The 21,943-nt window shown below is 40.5% G+C and overlaps 1 protein-coding gene across 2 annotated transcripts in view; it reads right to left on the reverse strand.

Annotated features, from left to right (window-relative positions):
- The window catches only part of LOC106093191 (uncharacterized), a 108,434-nt gene that overhangs the window by 13,751 nt on the left and 72,740 nt on the right, over positions 1–21,943 (reverse strand). The window contains exon 1 of one of the 2 annotated variants that reach the window (XR_009397189.1): positions 6,063–6,193. The exons of the other annotated variant lie outside the window; for it this stretch is intronic. The gene's annotated coding sequence lies outside the window, so the exon portion shown is untranslated. Of the gene's footprint in view, positions 1–6,062; positions 6,194–21,943 lie in introns of those variants that run through there. 2 annotated transcript variants of the gene reach the window in all.

Below are 21,943 nucleotides of genomic sequence, written 5' to 3' on the forward strand. Positions count from 1 at the left end.
TTATCCCACCATATCCAATTGACAACTGATCTTCTCATGTTTTGCATGTTGACCTTGGTTTTGTCTTCCCATTAAAACTATGCCGTTTTTGCCTAAAATAAACGAATTCTTGGAGTGAATGTGACGGTCGCTATCAATGCTGTAGGATTTGAAAATTCCTTTTGATTTAAACGATTTTTTTCTTTGGGTGTACTTTTCCATTTCTTTCGCATTAAAATCGAATATAAATTTAAATTCATTTTTGCTTTATCTAATTAAATGTAATTTTATTACATCAGCCCAACCGCACAAAGACATTTCAATTGACCCAAAAGCATACTTTTAAACATTTTCAGGAAACAAATTACAATAAACTTTCGAATTGGAATATCAGCTAAAATGATTACATCGCGCTTTGTTGTTAAATGATTCGAAGACAACGTTTTAGTCAGTTTTATATGTACACAACAGTAACAAGTAAACATCTCTTTCGTGGAAATTTTCCCTGGGAATGACTCCCGCTGTGAAATGTGAGAGTGCGTAAAGCTTGAGGAAAGGCTTCTTAGACACCTTTTAAATAACTGTTCACTTAGGATGCCTATCCCACGCTATAAATGAGAATTCTTTTCCAAATAGGGAAACCCATACCCTCTATTTTTTGTTCTTTTTGATTCCAATAAGCAAAATACCAAATATTATGGCGATCGGTAACGATAACCCCTGCCGATACGGCGCACAGTGGGATAGAATCGAAAAAAATAGTATAAAAGTATGCCATTTGAGAAAGGAAAGAGATAACTTGTAGAAATTTGAAGTGGTCAGAGCTCAGGTGTTATAGAGATCATGTGGAACATTTCAAGGTCCTAAATGGTCCGGGAGTCTTTTGACAGGGTACTAAATTACCTCGGCATTTCGAAAAATTGTGCGGACTGCCAAATTTTTAAACCCTCCACCATAGGATGGGGGTATACTAATTTCGTCATTCTGTTTGTAACTCCTCGAAATATTCGTCTCAGACCCCAAAAAGTATATATAGTCTTGATCGTCATGACATCTTATATCGATCTAGCCATGTCCGTCCGTCTGGCCGTCCGTCCGTCTATCCATCCGTCTGTCCGTCCTTCCGTCAGTCCGTCCGTCCGTCTGTCTGTCCGTCCGTCTATCCGTCTGTCAGTCTATCTGTCTGTCTGTCTGTCTGTCCGTCCGTCTGTCCGTTTGTCCGTCTGTCCGTCCGTCCGTCTGTTCGTTTGTCCGTCCGTCCGTCCGTCCGTCTATCCCTCCGTCTGTCCGTCTATCTCTCCGTCTGTCTGTCCATCTATCTGTCCGTCCGTCTATCCCTCCGTCTGTCTGTCCGTCGGTCTGTCCGTCTGTCTGTCCGTCCGTCCGTCCGTCTGTCCGTCCGTCTGTCTGTCCGTCCGTCTGTCCGTCCGTCTGTCCGTCCGTCTGTCCGTCCGTCAGACTGTCTGTCCGTCCGTCTGTCTGTCGAAAGCAGGTGTAGGTGGGTTGAGATTGTCAATGGGCCATATCGATCCATGTTATGACATAGCTGCCATATAAACCGATCTTGGATCTTGACTTCTTGAGCCACTAGGATGCGCAATTTTTATCCGATTTGGCTGAAATTTTGCATGAGGTTTTTTTTTTTTGTGATTTTCAGCAATTGTGCTAAGGTTGGTTGAAATCGTTCCATAACCTGATATAGCTGTCATATAAACCGATTTTGAATTTTGACTTCTTGAGCCACTAAAGGACGCAATACTTATACGATTTGGCTGAAATTTAGCATGAGGGGTTTTGTTATGATTTCCAACAACTGTGCAATCGGTCCATAACCTGATATAGCTGCCATATAAACCGATCTGGGATCTTGACTTCTTGAGCCCTTAGAGGGCGCAAATCCTATCCGATTTCGCTGAAATTTTCCATAACGTATTTCGTTATGAGTTTCAACAACTGTGTATAGTATGGTTCAAATCGGTCCATAACGTGATATAGCTGCCATATAAACTGATCTGGGATCTTGACTTCTTGAGCCTCTATAGGGAGCAATTATTATCTGATTTGAGTGAAATTTTGTACAACGGCTTCTACCATGACATTCAACATACGTGTCATATATGGTCTGAATCGGTCTATAGCCTAATACAGCTCCCCTATAAAACGATCACCCTAATTTACTTTTTGAGCCCCTAAAGGGCGCAACTCTTATTTCGATTTGGCTTAAATTTTACACAATGACTTCTACTATGGTCTCCAATATTCATTCCATTAGGCTCTGAATCGGACCATAACTTGGTATAGCTCCAATAGCATAGTAATTATTTCTTTTATCCTTTCCTTTGTTTGCCTAAAAGGAGATACCGGGAAAAGAACTCGACAAATGCGATCCATGATGGAGGCTATATAAGATTCGGCCCGGCCGAACTTGGCACGCTTTTACTTGTTATTTGTAGTCCGATTTTTAGAATTCTTTTTTTGCAGGATAGACTCGAAAATCCCTACCAAAAAGTCCGCCTGAGGTATACAATATCGACATTAACCACGCTCGACAATCCTGTCTATTAGCTGTACTTTTCCCAATGCATGTATTTTTGTATAATGACAGACTTTTTTCTGCGGCAATTACTCTTCTTCCGTAGAACACATGATTAGGGGCATCTGTTGGAAGTTGTATTGATGGCTTCGAACGCTAGACAATGGCAACAGCTCTCGCTGTTGCTCCGTGTGCCCAGGTTCGAATCCCGGCCGGGCTCTGCCGAATTTTTTTAATTTTTCAAGTTTTTTTGCCTGTTAGGGCGAAGATCATTAAATTTTACAATTTTTGGTTGTTTCCCTTTCGAGCTCAATAAATTTGCCATCTCAATGTGTGCTGATATCAGCAGACTAATTTTTTTGGGTTTATAAACCTGCTGCTCAATGGTTCTTAGTTTTGGTTTTTAGTTCTGTAAAAAACCTTTTGATGATTGTGAAATTCCATAAAAGAATCGCTTTTGATCATTCTCATGTGAATGACGACGATGAAGTACATATAAGTAAGGGGCCCACTCCCCACTTCACATTTCTCAAATACTTTACGATAGTCCCACAATTCCCCTTTATGTTATTGCAATGCAATATTTGAGCATATTTAGTTTAGTAGCTATTTTATATGTATGTCGGTGTGAACACGCATACATAGCGATCCAATGCTAAATCTTACATATGGCTTCAAAATCCTTATAGTCGTACACATAGGGAGTTACAAAAGGACTAATTACGTAATGTATAGGCCTTAAAGGAAATAAGCCAAAAAGAGCTTAAGGTGAAAATTAGTTAAGTGATAAAAATGTGTGTACTTGTCAATGTAGGGAAGACAAATGGAAAAATTTGTGTACTCCCCACCATAGGATGGTCAAAGACTCTATCTATCCATCTACATATATAACAAGTAAAAGCGTGCTAAGTTCGGCCGGGGCGAATCTTGAGAACCCACCACCATGGATTCTTCTAAAATATGGGAGCTATATCTAATTATAGACCGAATTGGACCGCACTTAGCGCAGTTGATGAGAGACACAACAGAACACCATGTACAAAATTTCAGCCAAATCGGAAAAAAAAATTGCGGCTTCCAGGGGTTATGAAGTCAAATCGGGAGATCGGTTTATATGGGAGCTATATCATGTTCTTGGCCGATTTGGACCGTACTTGACACAGTTGTTGAAAGTCATAACAGAAAGCTACATGCAAAATTTCAGCCAGATGGGAGAAAATTGAAATTGAAGTCATAACAGAAAATTATGTGCAAAATTTCAGCCAAATCTGAAAAAAAATGCGGCTTGTAAGGGTTCAAGAAGACAAATCTGGAGGTCGGTTTATATGGGAGCTATATCGCTATATCATGTTCATGACCGATTTGAACCGTACTTAGCACAGTTGTTGGGAGTCATAACAGAACACCATGTACAAAATTTCAGCCAATCGGATGAAAATTGCGGCTTCCAGGGGCTCAAGAAATTAAATCGTGAGATCGGTTTATATGGGATCTATATCAGGTAATACACAGATTTAAACCGTACTTGACACAGTTGTTGGAAGTCAAAAGTTAGCGTGCTTTCGACGGACGGACGGACACGGCTAGATCGACTTAAAATGAGGTTCAAGAATATATATACTTTATGGGGTATTAGGAGCATATTTCGAGGTCTTACAAACGAAATGAGGAAATTACTATACCCCCATCCTATGGTGGAGGGTATAAAACAAATAGCTGGATATAGCTGCCATATAGACCGATCTCTCGAATTAAGGTTTTGGACCCATAAAAGGCGCATTTATTGTCCGGTGTCGCCTAAATTTGGGACAGTGAGTTGTGTAAGGTCCTACAACATTCTTCTTTAATTTGGCTCAGATCGGTCCAGATTTGGACATAGCTGCCATAAAGACCGATCTCTCGATATAATGTTTTGGGCCCATAAAAGGCGCATTTATTGTCTGATGTCGCCGAAATTTGGGACAGTGAGTTGCGCAAGGCTCTTCAACAACTTTCTGCAATTTGACCCAGATCGGTTTAAATTTGGATATAGCTTGCCATATAGACCGATCTCTCGATTTAAGGTTTTGAGCCCATTAAAGACGCATTTATTGTCCGGTGTCGCCTAAATTTGGGACAGTGAGTTGTGTAAGGTCCTACAACATTCTTCTTTAATTTGGCTCAGATCGGTCCAGATTTGGATATAGCTGCCATAAAGACCGATCTCTCGATGTAATGTCTTGGGCCCATAAAAGGCGCATTTATTGTCCGATGTCGCCGAAACTTGGGACAGTGAGTTGCGCAAGGCTCTTCAACAACTTTCTGCAATTTGACCCAGATCGGTTCCAATTTGGATATAGCTGCCATAGAGACCGATCTCTCGATCTAAGGTTCTGGACCCATTAAAGGCGCATTTATTCTCCGGTGTCGCCGAAATTTGGGACAGTGAGTTGTGTAAGGTCCCACAACATTATTCTTTAATTTGGCTCAGATCGGTCTAGATTTGGACATAGCTGCCATAAAGACCGATCTCTCGATATAATGTTTTGGGCCCATAAAAGGCGCATTTATTGTCCGATGTCGCCGAAATTTGGGACAGTGAGTTGCGCAAGGCTCTTCAACAATTTTCTGCAATTTGACCCAGATCGGTTTAAATTTGGATATAGCTGCCATATAGACCGATCTCTCGATATAAGGTTTTGAGCCTATTAAAGGCGCATTTATTGTCCGGTGTCGCCTAAATTTGGGACAGTGAGTTGTGTAAGGTCCTACAACATTCTTCTTTAATTTGGCTCAGATCGGTCTAGATTTGGATATAGCTGTCATAAAGACCGATCTCTCGATGTAATGTCTTGGGCCCATAAAAGGCGCATTTATTGTCCGATGTCGCCGAAACTTGGGACAGTGAGTTGCGTAAGGCTCTTCAACAACTTTCTGCAATTTGACCCAGATCGGTTCCAATTTGGATATAGCTGCCATATAGACCGATCTCTCGATTTAAGATTTTGGACCTATTAAAGGCGCATTTATTGTCTGATATCGCCGAAATTTGACACAGTTACTTATGTTAGGCTTTTCGACATCCGTGTCGTATATGGTTCAGATCGGTCTTTATTTGGATATGGCTACCAAAAAGACCAATATTTTGTTCTACAAAATCGAACAATGGCTTGTACTTATTAGACCTCTCGGAACGTATTTCGATAAAACTGCTATGGGGGCATACATTATGCATTTTTCACCGGATTATGACGAAAGGTGTTTTACACATATACCCGAGGTGGTGGGTATCCAAAGTTCGGCCCGGCCGAACTTAAAGCCTTTTTACTTGTTTAAATATATGGATAATCTCTGATAAAAGATTTTTTGTGTCTTTCCTAAAACGACATCTCTATTTTTAAATCTCCTCACATAAATATTGGAAATACTTGAGTTGTAATAACATCCAAAATGGTATAATTCTGCACATGTAATTTGAATATAATGTGAACGAACATATTTAAATCAGTGACAAAAGGTATTCATTTATCTAAACAAACATTAACTAAATCGTATGGCTTCCCTTCCTTACCCTTTTTGAGGCAATCCGATGCATTAAAACTGGCTCACTTCATGAAGGATACAAAAGCAATGGAATCTAGTTTAGGGTAAAGAAGGTGCAGTTTAACAAAATAAAGGAGTGCAATATGAAATTACCATACATTGCAGCTGTAAGAGAGGGAGAGCGAGAGAGTGAGAGAAAAAGAGAGAGAGACGTCAAAGAATGAGTGGTCTATGGCAGACTACATTTGTTCAAACAAATGAAGCAAGGTAGAACCTTGTCCATGCTATTCTTGGATTCATATACGTCTAGGGGCTGAAGAAGTCACAATAGTAGGTTGGTCTAAGTATGCGAGCTGTGACATGTCTAAACATGCCCCAAATATTAGCGCAGGACTTGCAAAAATTGTTCCATGTGATGAATACGTGCTATGCAAAATTCATGTTAACATTGATCATACGCTATAGGTTAATTATTGCTAATCAGTGTTGATATTTTTGGTAGGTTCCTACGAAAATTGGTAGATTTTACACCCTCCACCATAGGATGGATGGGTATACTAAATTCGTCATTCTGTTTGTAACTACTAGAAATATTCGTCTGAGACCCCATAAAGTATATATATTCTTGATCGTCGTGACATTTTATGTCGATGTAGCCATGTCCGTCCGTCTGTCTGTCTGTCGAAAGCACGCTAACTTCCGAAGGAGTAAAGCTAGCCGCTTGAAATTTTGCACAAATACTTCTTACTAGTGTAGGTCGGTTGGTATTGTTAATGGGCCATATCGGTCCATGTTTTGATATAGCTGCCATATAAACCGATCTTGGGTCTTTACTTCTTGAGCCTCTAGAGTGCGCAATTCATATCCGATTGGAATGAAATTTTGCGCCACGTGTTTTGTTATGATATCCAACAATTGTGCAAAGTATGGTTCAAATCGGTCCATAACCTGATATAGCTGCCATATAAACCGATCTTGGGTCTGGATTTCTTGAGCTTCTAGAGGGCGCAATTCTTATCCGATTGGAATGAAATTTTGCGCGACGTGTTTTCTTATGATATCCATCAATTGTGCCAAGTATGGTTCAAATCGGTTCATAACCTGATATAGCTGCCATATAAACCGATCTTGGGTCTTGACTTCTTGAGCCTCTAGAGGGCGCAATTCTTATCCGATTGGAATGAAATTTTGCGCGACGTGTTTTGTTATGATATCCAACAATTGTGCCAAGTATGATTCAAATCGGTCCACAACCTGATATAGATGCCATATAAACCGACCTTGGGTCTTAACTTCTTGAGCCTCTAGAGGGCGCAATTCTTATCCGATTGGAATGAAATTTTGCACGACGTGTTTTGTTATGATATCCAACAACTTTCCAAGTATGGTTCAAATCGGTCTATAACCTGATATAGCTGCCATATAAACCGATCTTGGGTCTTGACTTCTTGAGCCTCTAGAGGACGCAATTCCTATCCGATTTGAATGAATTTTTGCACGTAGTATTTTGTTGTGACACCCAACAACGGTACTAAGTATGGTTTAAATCGGTCCATAACCTGATATAGCTGCCATATAAACCGATCTTGGGTCTTGACTTCTTGAGCCTCTAGAGGGCACAATTCTTATCCGATTTGAATGAATTTTTGCACAAGTATTTTGTTATGATACCCAACCACTGTACTAAGTATGGTTCAAATCGGTTCATAACCTGATGTAGCTGTCATATAAACAGATCTGGGGACTTGATTTCTTGAGCTTCTAGAGGGCGCATTTCCTATCCGATTTGGCTGAAATTTTGCATGACGTATTTTATTTTTACTTTCAACAACTGTATCAAATAAAGTTTAAATCGGTTCATAACCTGATATAGCTGCCATATAAACCGATCTGGGTTTTTGACTTCTTGAGCCTCTAGAGGTCGCAATTCTTATCCGATTTGCCTGAAATTTTGTACAACGGATTCTTTCATGACCATCAACATACATGTTTATTATGGTCTGAATCGGTCTATGGCCCGAAAGTGCGTTAATTATGGTATTGACTGTAACTGGTACGTGTGTGAGGGGATCGGTTCTAAATATCGTAAATGTCTCTACAATACGGCTTTTAATCGTTCATTGCCTTCAATCGGAAAGTTGTGCTATATGGCAGCTACATACAAATATGCTCAGAAATGTTGAGGGGTCATGTAACTCATGGATGGGTTCAAGACCTTAAATAAAGAGATCGCTTTATCTGAACTCGATACGATTGTTCATTGAAAGCGGGGCAAAAATAGGACGTTATGGACATTGAGCTTAAAACTTAAATCGGACTGTACTCATTGATATGTGAGAAGTTTGCCCCTGTTCCTTAGTGGAATGTTCATGGGCAAAATTTGCATTTGGTCATCTTTGAACAGTGCATATTAAATTTTATAGGCTGTAGAATGATTTTAATTAACAGACAGACGGACATGGCTAGATCGTCCATGAATTTGACAACTAAAAAGAATGTATATTTTGTAGGGCTGAAATGGATAATTTGATGTGTTGCAAATATAAGGAAAAATTCGACAACTGTTCCATGATGGTTATAAAAACCGTGAGGGCACCGTAGCGCAGAGGTTAGCATGTCTGCTTATGACGCTGAAAGCCTGGGTTCGAATCCTGGCGAGACGATCAGTAAAAATTTTCAACGATGGTTTTTCCCCTCCTAAAGATGGCAACATTTGTGAGGAACTATGCCATCTAAAAACTTCTCTCCCAAGAGGTGTCGCACTGAGGCACGCCGTTCGGACTCGCCTATAAAAAGGAGGTCCCTTATCATTGAGCTTAATATATTGTACATGGGCAAAATTTGCCTTTTGAAGATTTGGTAGGTTTTGGTGGGATTTTTCTTAACTCTTGATAGGAAATATACCCTTTTTGGATATTTATAAAATTCCAGATATTATGGTTACTGAAAAGATTTTGTAACATTTTTTTTATGATTTCTTATTCTTTGCATAGAAACCTGACTTTTTGAACTCATAAAATCGGAGTATAGTTATATATAGCCGCTGTATACACCGATCTTCCGACTCAAAGTCTTGAGTCAATAAATTGCTTATTTTTTAATCTTATTTCGATGAAATTGGCACGATGAGTTAGTTCTGGTAGACGCCTACCCATTTTTATGAAATGTGGTCCAGATCGGACTAAATTTGGATATAGCTGCCGTATAGTCTGATCGCCTGATCTTCCGGTATAGGGTATTAAGGTCATAAAATATCAATTTATTAATTCTATTTCGATGACATTTGGTACAGTAAGTTCTGGAAGATCCCTACCCACTCCTGTTAAATGTGGTCCAGATCGTACAATATTTGAATATAACTGCCATATATGGGCCGATCTCCCGATATAAAGTATTGAGCCTATAAAGGAGAATCCCTACACATTCTTATCAAATGCCATCCAGATCGAACCATATTTGGATATAGCTGCCCTACAGGCCGATCTCCAATATAGAGTACTGAGCATGTAAAAGGGTCATTTTTAATCCGAAATTTGGCTCAATGAGTTTTGGTAGACCTCTACACCTTTTTGTTGAATATTGTCCAGATCGGACCATATTTGAATATAGCTGTCATACAGACCGATCTCCCGATGTAGAGTGTTGAGCCCATAAGAGGAGTATTCATGTGATATGTGGTTCAGATCCGGCCATTTTCGAATATAGCAGCCATATGGACCTATCTCCTGACATAGAGTGTTGAGCCCATAAGAGGAGCATTGTTCATCCGATTTCGATGAAATTTGGCACAGTGAGTTTTTTTATACCCTCCACCATAAGATGGGGGGTATACTAATTTCGTCATTCTGTTTGTAACTACTCGAAATATTCGTCTGAGACCCCATAAAGTATATATATTCTTGATCGTCGTGACATTTTATGTCGATCTAGCCATGTCCGTCCGTCCGTCCGTCCGTCTGTCTGTCGAAAGCACGCTAACTTCCGAAGGAGTAAAGCTAGCCGCTTGAAATTTTGCACAAATACTTCTTATTAGTGTAGGTCGGTTGGTATTGTAAATGGGCCATATCGGTCCATGTTTTGATATAGCTGCCATATAAACCGATCTTGGGTCTTGACTTCTTGAGCCTGTAGAGTGCGCAATTCTTATCCGATTGGAACGAAATTTTGCATGACGTGTTTTGCTATGATATCCAAAAACTGTGCCAAGTATGGTTCAAATCGGACCATAACCTGATATAGCTGCCATATAAACCGATCTTGGGTCTTGACTTCTTGAGCCTCTAGCGTGCGCAATTCTTATCCGATCAGAATGAAATTTTGCACAACGTGTTTTGTTATGATATCCAACAACTGTGCCAAGTATGGTTGAAATCGGTTCATAACCTGATATAGCTGCCATATAAACCGATCTTGGGTCTTGACTTCTTGAGCCTCTAAAGTGCGCAATTCTTATCCGATTGGAATGAAATTTTGCACCACGTGTTTTCTTATTATATCCAACAACAGTGCCAAGTATGGTTCAAATCGGTCCATAACCTGATATAGCTACCATATAAACCGATCTTGGGTCTTTATTTCTTGAGCCTCTAGAGTGCGCAATTCTTATCCGATTGGAATGGAATTTCGCACGACGTGTTTTGTTATGATACCCAACAACTGTGCCAAGTATGATTCAAATCGGTCCATAACCTGATATAGCTGCCATATAAACCGATCTTGGGTCTTGACTTCTTGACCCTCTAGAGGGCACAATTCTTATCCGATTTGAATGAATTTTTGCACGAAGTATTTCGTTATGATATCCAACAACTGTGCCAAGTATGGTTCAAATCGGTTCATAAACTGATATAGCTGTCATGTAAACAGATCTGGGGATTTGATTTCTTGAGCTTCTAGAGGGCGCAATTCCTATCCGATTTGGCTGAAATTTTGCATGACGTATTTTATTTTTACTTTCAACAACTGGGTCAAATAAGGTTCATATCGGTTCATAACCTGATATAGCTGCCATATAAACCGATCTGGGATCTTGACTTCTTGACCCCTAGAGGTCGCAATTATTATCCGATATGCCTGAAATTTTGTACGATGGATCCTCTCATGACCATCAACAAACGTGTTTATTATGGTCTGAATCGGTCTATAGCCCGATACAGATCCCATATAAATCGTTCTCTCTATTTTACTTCGTGAGCCCCAATGGGCGCAATTCTTAAACGAATTGGCTGAAATTTTACACAGGCCTCCAATAATAATTTAATTGTGGTCCGAACCGGACCATATTTTGATATCGTTTTAATAGCAGAGTAACTCTTTTCTTATATACTTTTTTGCCTAAGAAGAGATGCCGGGAAAAGAACTTGACAAATGCGATCCATGGTGGAGGGTATATAAGATTCGGCCCGGCCGAACTTAGCACGCTTTTACTTGTTTTATGTTGTTTAGATCGGACCAAATTACCATACAGCTGCCATATTCACTGATCTCTTGATATAACGTGTTGAGCCATAAAAGGATAATTTTTCGTCCCACAGTGAGCTCTGACCACATTCCGGAACTAATTGTGCCAAGTTTCACCGAAATCGTGTATTCAATAGATCTTTTATGACCTTAATACTCTACATCGGGAGATCGGGCGGGCTGCCTTTATGGCAGCTATATGCAAAAATGGTCCGATCTGGACAAAGTTCAACAAAAACGTGTAGATGTCTACCAAAGCTCACTGTGACAAATTTCATCGAAATCGGATGTAAAATGCTCCTGTTATAGGCTTAATCTTATATAAATCAAAATTTTTTTTGTATGTATGTTCGGTATAGACTCAAAAACGGCTGAACCGATTTTCTGGAATTTTCACAGATGGTGCTTTATGGACCGACGCGTGGTGAAAATAGGGTACTTAATTTTTTGATATCTGAACGGGAACGGACCCTCCCCTCTACCCTACTTCTCAGAAATGTCAGATCTCGGAGATGGGTTCTGCGATTTTAGCGAAATTTTGTGTGCTCTCTTATAGTAACTTAAAAACAAACACTTGGTATCCAAATTTCGGATGGGGTACCAAGGGGGGAGGGGAACGCCCCACCCCAAAAACCTACCAAATGTTTATATTGATCAATGACGACAATATGGGACTTAAATGGAAGGTAGTTAAGAGTAGAAAACGTATATGATATCCTATTGTGGGTTCAAGAGAGTTGGGGATCATCCCAACACCCAAAACACCACCAAATCGGAAATATTTACCGATAATGGCAATATGAGATTCAAATGAAAGGTATTTGTGTTTAGAATACGAATCTGATATCCAAATGTGGGAACACGTTTCTGGGGCTCCATCCCTTCCCCCCAAACAGAGCTTATTTACTGACCAATGGCAATATGGGCCTCAAATAAAAGGTATTTGTGTTTAGAATACGAATCTGATATCCAAATGTGTGATCAATAGTTTGGAGGGTCGCCCCTCACCAAAAACAACCTCCAAAGAGGACAAATTTATGACCACAGCAATATGGGTCTCAAATGAAAGGTATTTGGTACTAAAGCACTTATCTGGTATCAAAATTAGGGAAAAATGTCTATGGGGCCACCCCAAACGCATAACACTACCCAAATAGGACATATGGTCAGCAACCATTGCAATATGGGGCTCAAATAAGAGGTATTTTAGGGTACAATTCGAATCTGATATATATTTTCAGGACCAAGCCACAGAGTGGCCGCCCCATTCCCCAAAACACCACCAAACCGAACATGTTTGCCAACTATGGCAATATGGGGCTCAAAAGAAAGGTATTTGGAAGTAAAACACAAATCTGATATTAACATTCGGGACCAACTGCCTAGGGGACGTCCCACCCCCATAACAACCCCCATATAAATGATATCTGAGTGTGGAGCACAATGCTGATATATTTTCAGGGCTAAGTGCTTGGGGGACCACCTCAATTCCCAAAACACCCCTAAATCAAACATATTTGCCGACCATTTCAATGTGGGACTAAAATGAAAGGTATTGGGAAGTAGAGCACCAAAATTGATACCCACTTTCGCAACAAAAATTTTCTGTGGTATACCCCTTCCCCAAAACACCCCCATCTCCCCCTAAACCCTCTAACCACCACCCTGGGGGCCTTCCCACTTCCAAAATCCCCATGGAAATATCCAACTCAAATAAAGTCTTTTAAGAATGAAGTGCCTCAATAACCTGTATCGGGAGATCGAACCACGGGTGCCAAATTTTTTTGAGAGAGATCCCCGAAATTCCAAAAAAAAATCCACAAAAAATCCCCATTTAAAATATTTTTTGTTTGTTTCTCTTTCGAGACGAGCTCAATGATCGAAGATTGCAAAATGGAAAAGGAAAGCCAAAGATACCAACATATTTTTCCTCTAAGAAATTCCCCTAAAGGAAAAACTCGCTGATTAAAGTGTTGTTTTATAACAAATTTAAGTTTTATGCTCGCAACTAAAGGATGTGGTACATAAATCGGTAGATCGGTACATATGGCAGCTATATTCAATATAGATCTTGACCAAACTCGATACGCATACCTTTTGTGGGTCTAAAACCTTAAATCGAGAGATCGGTATATATGACAGCTATATCCATACCTGGACCGACCTGGGCCGTATTGAACTCAAAAGTAAATAAATCTCCAGCCCTGTAACGCCGTTTCGGCGGCACTAATGGTCCTTCTGAAACCAGGAGCATTCGAACCAGAAGCCACGGCTTAGGGAGATGTACATTGCTTGTATCCTCATGTCATATGTACATATGCGCTGCAGGGACACAACCATAATTTTATTCCAAAAAAAAGGGGAAACCTTGCCACAAGAAGAAGAAGAGGTTGATAGAATCATATCCTAGGGCAAAGATCCCTGGAGCTCGCCTATTTCGGTAACAGCATGACTAGTAAGGGCAAGATCACTGAAACAGCACTTCACGACCTAGTCGGCTACATAGAGTGTTCTCTTGCAGACAAGGAATATACAATGGCAACATTTCTTGGTATTGAGGGTACTTTCAATAATGTAAAACCCACGTCAATCATGAAGAAGCTGTAGTTTCTAGGCACCGACACTGCCGTAAGAAATTTTATTAATAACTTCCTGACTAAAATGTGTAGTATGTTAGGCTTGGAATCTGTAAATCTAAAAAAGATAGGTCGGCAAGAAACTCTTCAAGGAGGTGTTAGATTAGGTTGTAAAGAGGGTGCAGATTTTAATCCGCCCCATGTCACTTTGGACATACACCTAAGCCAGTAATCGGCCTGTTGTGCGCTCTAAAACTTATAAAGTAACCTCTGAAAAGAAAATTTTAAGTAAGGAATTCCGTGCTACTTACAAAATCCTTAATTGTTTTCAATACCACTCCCCTAAGTTAGTTCATGTCTGGTATTGTGTCTCCACCTAAGCGCCGGTATCTGTTGGACGCGAAAGCCGGGCAATGACAAAGGAAATGTTCCAAAGCCTCATCATCTTCCCCTACACATGCTATCACTTGCCGCACCGATTTTACATAAGTGAGCTCGTAGTCCTAAGTGTCCCATCATGATACGAATAGCTATACTGACCTCCTTCTTGCTTCCTTACAGTAATAGCCTCGTCTTCTCACGATCTGGATCTCGCCATAGGATTTTCGCCGTCCTACCGACCGTTTCGCTGCTCCACATTCGTCGCCCACTCCCTTGATTCAGACTGCGTCGTCCCGAAAGGCTTCGGGTTAACCAAGTTTATTGACGCCAGTCCTCTGACCTTCACCGCCAAATCGTCTGTCCTTTCATTTCCCCTTACTCTGTAATGGCCCGGCTCCCAAACGATGCGGATTTTGCCATCCTCAGAGAAGCCGTTAATCTCCTTCTTACACTGCAAAACTCTTCGTGACCTTACCGTCGTGGTTGTTATTGCCCTTATAGCAATTTTACTGTTGGTAAAGATGTTTACACTCGAAGTCCTCGCGTTACCACCACACCACTTCACGCATTCCGTGATCGCCCAGATCTCCGCCTGCAGGACCGTACTATGGTTAGGCAGTCTAAAACAGATCTCAGACCCTGGGTTCTCAATGTAAACCCCCAGGCCCACTCTGTCGTCTAGCTTTGATCCATCCGTGTAACATGATCTTCCAGATGGCAATACAAGGGTTCCGTCAATCCAAGACTGTGCCGATGGCAGCAGTGCCTCGCACTCGACTTCGAGGTTCATCTCAGGTATCCGATCGGAAACCTCTTCCCTTCCTTCTAGGTTTCCTATAGTCGCCTCGATTATACCGCAATGGTATGAGCTGCTTCCATCCTCAATCCATTCTCCCATCGCCTTAAGTCTCATAGCCGCAGAGGCTGCCTTACACTTAATCTGTATGTCAATGGGTCGGACATCTAGAATAGTCTCCAGTACCCTAGTGGGCGTCGTCCTCATCGCTCCGCCTATGCCAAGACAACATGTTCTCTGAACCAGTTGTATGGTTCTTATGTTGGACTTTTTCTCCATAGCAGTCCACCAAACTACTGAAGCGTTAGTAAGTATTGTTCTTATCACGCTCCTGTAGAGCCAGTCGACTATCCTCGGATTCAGTCCACATTTCGAGTCTACATCCTGTCTACATAATGCCAAACATCTGTGAGCCTTCTAAGATGTTGGGTGGTGTACTGTCTCCTCTATTTTGGTCATTAATAACATATTTTAGACTCTGGACGAAAAAGATGTAAAAGGGGTCGCATATGATGTTCGCTTGGTTATTACTGTTAGGGAAAAGTTTCCCAGCACTCTTAGAGATATACTTCAGGAAGCTCTACGTGCAAAAGTTGGGGATTTAAACCGCGTGTCATGCACAAGGTATATGCTGCAGTTGTGAGACATATAACACAGAGATATCCCATGGAATTGTAAAGTGGACGAGCTTGCGAGACGAGAAACTACGTCATACATTCCAGGGAAACTGGAATCTATGGGTATGATTCAAGCGACACGCACACTAAGTTTTCAGGACCAGGCCCGAAGTACAACAAATGATAGATGGCCACAAAGAGAGGGCTCTGAGCATTCCAAAACTATGTGGCCTAATCTAGACTTGATGAGGTCTACCGCTTTGCAGTCATTGGCCAGAACAGACGTCTCAGTTATTGTATCCGTCATGACAGGTCACTGTCTAATCAGAAAACATGCTGACAGACTAAAGGATGCCAGCAACGACTTTTGCCGAAGCTGCTAAGGACATCAAGGAAGAAGAGACTGTATAACACCTTCTGTGTGTGTGTGTCAGGCACTAGCAGTCGGAAGGAGTTCCACTTCAGACTCTCGTTTCTTTCAGAACCCGTGTGATTTAGCGGATGTGAACATTCGCAATTTGTTGGGCTTTTTAAAACCGATCTGGATCTAGTAGGCATATTGCTTTTTCTGTTTCTGTGGTATCACAATAGACGAAAACGTCTTAGTGAGTCTGATGGCAGACTGCCACTTAAACCTAACCTAACCGCCATCTATGTATATGTCAGGTCGTCTACCTTTGGGATCACCCTCGTAGCTGAGAAGGTAAATTTCCCATACTTTGAAACCAAAAAAACTTTCCCAAGAAATACAAGGCACGATCACAAGTGTCGAAATGCTACTGAAGACAAGAATGTGGTATATAAAGCAACTCTGCAGTCGGTAGTAGTGCCCCAAGACAAGGATAGGCATGGGGGAAAACGTCTATTTCAAAGAAAAAGAGACAAATGGAAACACGTATGTATCAGCGAGTGGAAATTTTCAGGAGTCAGAAAATAGCATTCTCCTGCGGAGAAAAAAAGGAAATCTGGTAAAAGATTCAGATAGCGAGCTTGGGATATGGAAAGAACATTTTTACATGCTGCATACTGCTATTCAATAGTAGCGGCGGCGAGGATCCTACATAACTCATCTACACAGCAGTAACCCGGCTGAAGGACAACAAGATAGCAGGAGCCGATGGATTGCCAGGTGAATATTTGAGACTACACGTTGAGGCGTATGCGTAATAGTTAATTGCCTGCATTATTTTTATTAGCCTATGTCAACATACCATCAATTCCATGTGTTTATATAACTACTGTCATACATCCATATGACGCTTGCTGTAACTTATATGCATTCAATGTTTTCCTAGAATTTGGAATCAGGCGACAAAGTCATAGATACCCAATTCTAATATGGAATCACATGGTCATCGTTAATGGCTAACAAAAGCAATGGAAACTCCCAAACACAATGGGAATAACCAGAAAGCGGAATTAGTAAAACGAGCCAATTACTAAGAAAAAATGTTGTAAACGAACACTGATTCCTTGCAACACATATTTGAAATATTTTAACATTTACACTCATATAACAACAAAGACATATCCTGGATATGTATACAAACATGTATGTATATGAAAATGTGTAATTGCAAAGCATGGCGTAAAAAATTGTCATTACCCAAAGTTAATTGAGATTGTCAAAACATGTCTGTTTAGCTGGCTGGTTGCTTGGCTGGCTGGGAAAAAGACAGCGATTTCTTTCGTTTTTTACTCTTCCTTTTCCGCTGTCACTGCTAAAAGGACTAAAAAAATGAACTGAGTATTGCAAGCAAGCCGGCTTTCGGCTCCTCTATAGGGTCATGTTTATTGGTTCCTTTTTATTTCGCCTGCATCATTATGGTGGTTGTGTTAAAGTTCTTTCTGTCTGGCCCCGGTATAAAATTACAGCTGATGGCAAAATATGGCTACAATGAAGTTGTACAAACTTTCACACACATATGCATTTTATGTGGAGTATGAAACTCCCCATGTGTTTGTATTTCAGCACCATGTGCATGTGTGATGGCAAACCAAATTTACGTTAATCAGACGGACACAAAATGAACAATTAGATGATATTGGCCATGTGCCAAGAGGAGTTCATCCTACTTGCAGCATACTCGATTCTCTTTTTCTTCTGTTGTTGTAAAAAATGAACTTTTGCAGAAATGTTCTCATTGACAGTGTTCTCTTAGAAAATAGGAATGTACAAAGGGCATTTGTTTTGTGTGTCCATAACTTTGGCCCTGAAAGACGTTTTTAAATGCTTTAAAAAATCAGTTGTAGACAAGGATAAAAACAAACTTTTTCGAGTTATAGGCCATGAAAAAATTTTTTGAAAAAATGTTTTAAATGTACAAAATTTGATTTGATTCGATTTTTTCCAAGACATCTTATATTATACATAAATAATATTTTTATACCAATCACCGAAGGATGGAGGTATATATTGATTTTGTCATTTCGTTTGCAACACATCGAAATATCCATTTCCGACCCAATCTTCTTATTTATAAAAATTAATTTGTGTTTGTTTGTTTGTGTGTTCCTTATAGACTCAGAAATGGCTGAACCGATTTTCTTGAAATTTTCACTGATGGTGCATAATGATCCCGTGGTAAAAATAGGGTACTACATTTTTTGATATCTGAAGGGGGAGCGGACCCTCCCCCTTGCCCAAATTTTTAGAAACGCCAGATTTCGGAGATGGGTGGTACGATCTAAGCGAAATTTTGTGTGCTCTCTTATGGTAACCTACAAACAAAAATTTGGTATCCTAATTTCGGATGGGGTACCTAGGGGGGCGTCCCAGCCCAAAACCTACCAAATATATATATACACCAATCACGAGAATATGGGACTCAAATGAAAGGTATTTGAGATTAGAAAACGTATCTGATATCCAATTATCGGACCAAGTGTTTGGGGGCCCACCCCAACCCCCAAAACCCCCTAAATCGGACTTATTTACTGACAATGGCAATATGGGACTCAAATGAATGGTATTTGCGAGTAGATTACGAATTTGATATCCAAATGAGGGACCAAGTTTCTAGGGATCCACCCCTACCCTCAAAAGAACCCCGAAGGGGACAAATTTACTACCATAGCAATATGGGGCTCAAATGAAAAGTCTTTCGAAGTAAAGCACGAATCTGATATCAATATTCGCGAAAAAGTGTTTATGGGCTACTCCCCAAAACACCCCTAAATCGAACATATTTTCCGACCATGTCAATGTGGGGCTCAAGTGAAAGGTATTGGGGAGTAGAGCACGAAATTGATACCCACTTTCGGAACCAATTTTCTGGGTGGGGGGAAAGGGCCCCCAAAAACAACCCACAAACAGCAATTTTTTGCTGGCCGACGCAATATGGAGTTCAAATAAAGGCATTTCGGAGTATAATACGAATCTGATATCCAAAAGTGGGACCATGTATTTGGGGCACCGGCCCTTCCCCCAAAACACCCCCCAAATAGTAAAAGCTTACCGTAATATGTGGCTCAAATGAAAGGTATTTGAGATTTAACAAGTAAAAGCGTGCTAAGTTCGGCCGGGCGGAATCTTATATACCCTCCACCATGGAGCGCATTTGTCTAGTTCTTTTCCCCACATCTCTTCTTAGGCAAAAAGTGATATAAGAAAAGATTTGCTCTGCTATTAGAGCGATATAAAGATATGATCCGGTTTAGACCACAATTAAATTATATGTTGGAGACCTGTGTAGAATGTCAGCCAATTCGAGTAAGAATTGCGCCCTTTGGGGGATCAAGAAGTAAAATAGAGAGATCGATTTATATGGGAGCTGTATCGGGCTATAAACAGATTCAGACCATAATAAACACGTATGTTGATGGTCAAGAGAGGATCCATCATACAAAATTTCAGGCAAATCGGATAATACTTGCGACTTCTAGAGGCTCAAGAAGTCAAGATCCCAGATCGGTTTATATGGAGCTATATCAGGTTATGAACCGATTTAAACCTTATTTGACACAGTTGTTGAAAGAAAAAATAAAAAAGTCATGCAAAATTTCAGCCAAATCAGATAGGAGTTGCGCCCTCTAGAAGCTCAAGAAGTCAAGTCCCCAGATCTGTTTATATGACAGCTATATCAGTTTATGAACCGATTTGAACCATACTTGGCACACTTGTTGGATATCATAAAAAAACATGTCGTGCAAAATTTCATTCCAAACGGATAAGAATTGCGCACTCTAGAGGCTTTAGAAGTCAAGACCCAAGATCGGTTTATATGGCAGCTATATCAGGTTATGGACCGATTTGAACCATACTTGGCACAGATGTTGGATATCATAACAAAACACGTCGTGCAAAATTTCATGCCAATCGGGTAAGAACTGCGCACTCTAGAGGCTCAAGAGTTCAAGACCCAAGATCGGTTTATATGGCAGCTATATCAAAACATGGACCGATATGGCCCATTTACAATACCAACCGACCTACACTAATAAGAAGTATTTGTGCAAAATTTCAAGCGGCTAGCTTTACTCCTTCGGAAGTTAGCGTGCTTTCGACAGACAGACGGACGGACATGGCTAGATCGACATAAAATGTCACGACGATCAAGAATATATATACTTTATGGGGTCTCAGACGAATATTTCGAGTAGTTACAAACAGAATGATGAAATTAGTATACCCCCCATCCTATGGTGGAAGGTATAAAAACGAATTTAATAAACAATTTTGGGGCCAAGTGTTTGGGGGACGCCTCATCCCATAAACTCCCCTTAGACCAATGGCAATATGAGGTTTAAACAAGTAAAAGCGTGCTAAGTTCGGCCGGGCCGAATCTTATATACCCTCCACCATGGATCGCATATGTCGACTTCTTTTCCCGGCATCTCTTCTTAGGCAAAAAAAGGATATAAGAAAAGATTTGCTCTGCTATTAGAGCGATATCAAGATATGGTCCGGTTTGGACCACAATTAAATTATATGTTGGAGACCTGTGTAAAATGTCAGCCAATTCGAATAAGAATTGCGCCCTTTGTGGGCTCTAGAAGTTAAATAGAGAGATCGATTTATATGGGAACTATATCAGGCTATAAACCGATTCAGACCATAATAAACACGTATGTTGTTGGTCATGAGAGAATCCGTCGTACAAAATTTCAGGCAAATCGGATAATAATTGCGAACTCTAGAGGCTCAAGAAGTCAAGATCCCAGATCGGTTTATATGGCAGCTATATCAGGTTATGAACCGATTTGAACCATATTTGGCACAGTTGTTGGATATCATAACAAACTACTACGTGCCAAAATTCATTCAAATTGGATAAGAATTGCGCCCTCTAGAGGCTCAAGAAGTCAAGACCCAAGATCGGTTTATATGACAGCTATACCAGGTTATGGACCGATTTGAACCATACTTGGCACAGTTGTTGGATATCGTAACAAAACATGTCGTGCAAAATTTCATTCCAATCGGATAAGAATTGCGCACTCTAGAGGCTCAAGAAGTCAAGAACCAAGATCGGTTTATATGGCAGCTGTATCAGGTTATGGACCGATTTGAACCATACTTGGCACAGTTGTTGGATGTCATAACAAAACTCGTCGTGCAAAATTTCATTCCAATCGGATAAGTATTGCGCACTCTAGAGGCTCAAGAAGTCAAGACCCAAGATCGGTTTATATGGCAGCTATATCAGGTTATGGACCGATTTGAACCATACTTATCACAGTTGTTGGATGTCATAACAAAACACGTCGTGCAAAATTTCATCCCAATCGGATAAGAATTGCGCACTCTAGAGGCTCAAGAAGTCAAGACCCAAGATCGGTTTATATGGCAGCTATATCAAAACATGGACCGATATGGCCCATTTACAATACCAACCGACCTACACTAATAAGAAGTATTTGTGCAAAATTTCAAGCGGCTAGCTTTACTCCTTCAGAAGTTAGCGTGCTTTCGACAGACAGACGGACGGACGGACGGACGGACGGACAGACGGACGGACATGGCTAGATCGACATAAAATTTCACGACGATCAAGAATATATATACTTTATGGGGTCTCAGACGAATATTTCGAGTAGTTACAAACAGAATGACGAAATTAGTATACCCCCCATCTTA

The sequence above is a fragment of the Stomoxys calcitrans genome, chromosome 2 (genome assembly GCF_963082655.1).
Source record: "Stomoxys calcitrans chromosome 2, idStoCalc2.1, whole genome shotgun sequence".
In the NCBI taxonomy this organism is placed as follows: domain Eukaryota; kingdom Metazoa; phylum Arthropoda; class Insecta; order Diptera; family Muscidae; genus Stomoxys; species Stomoxys calcitrans.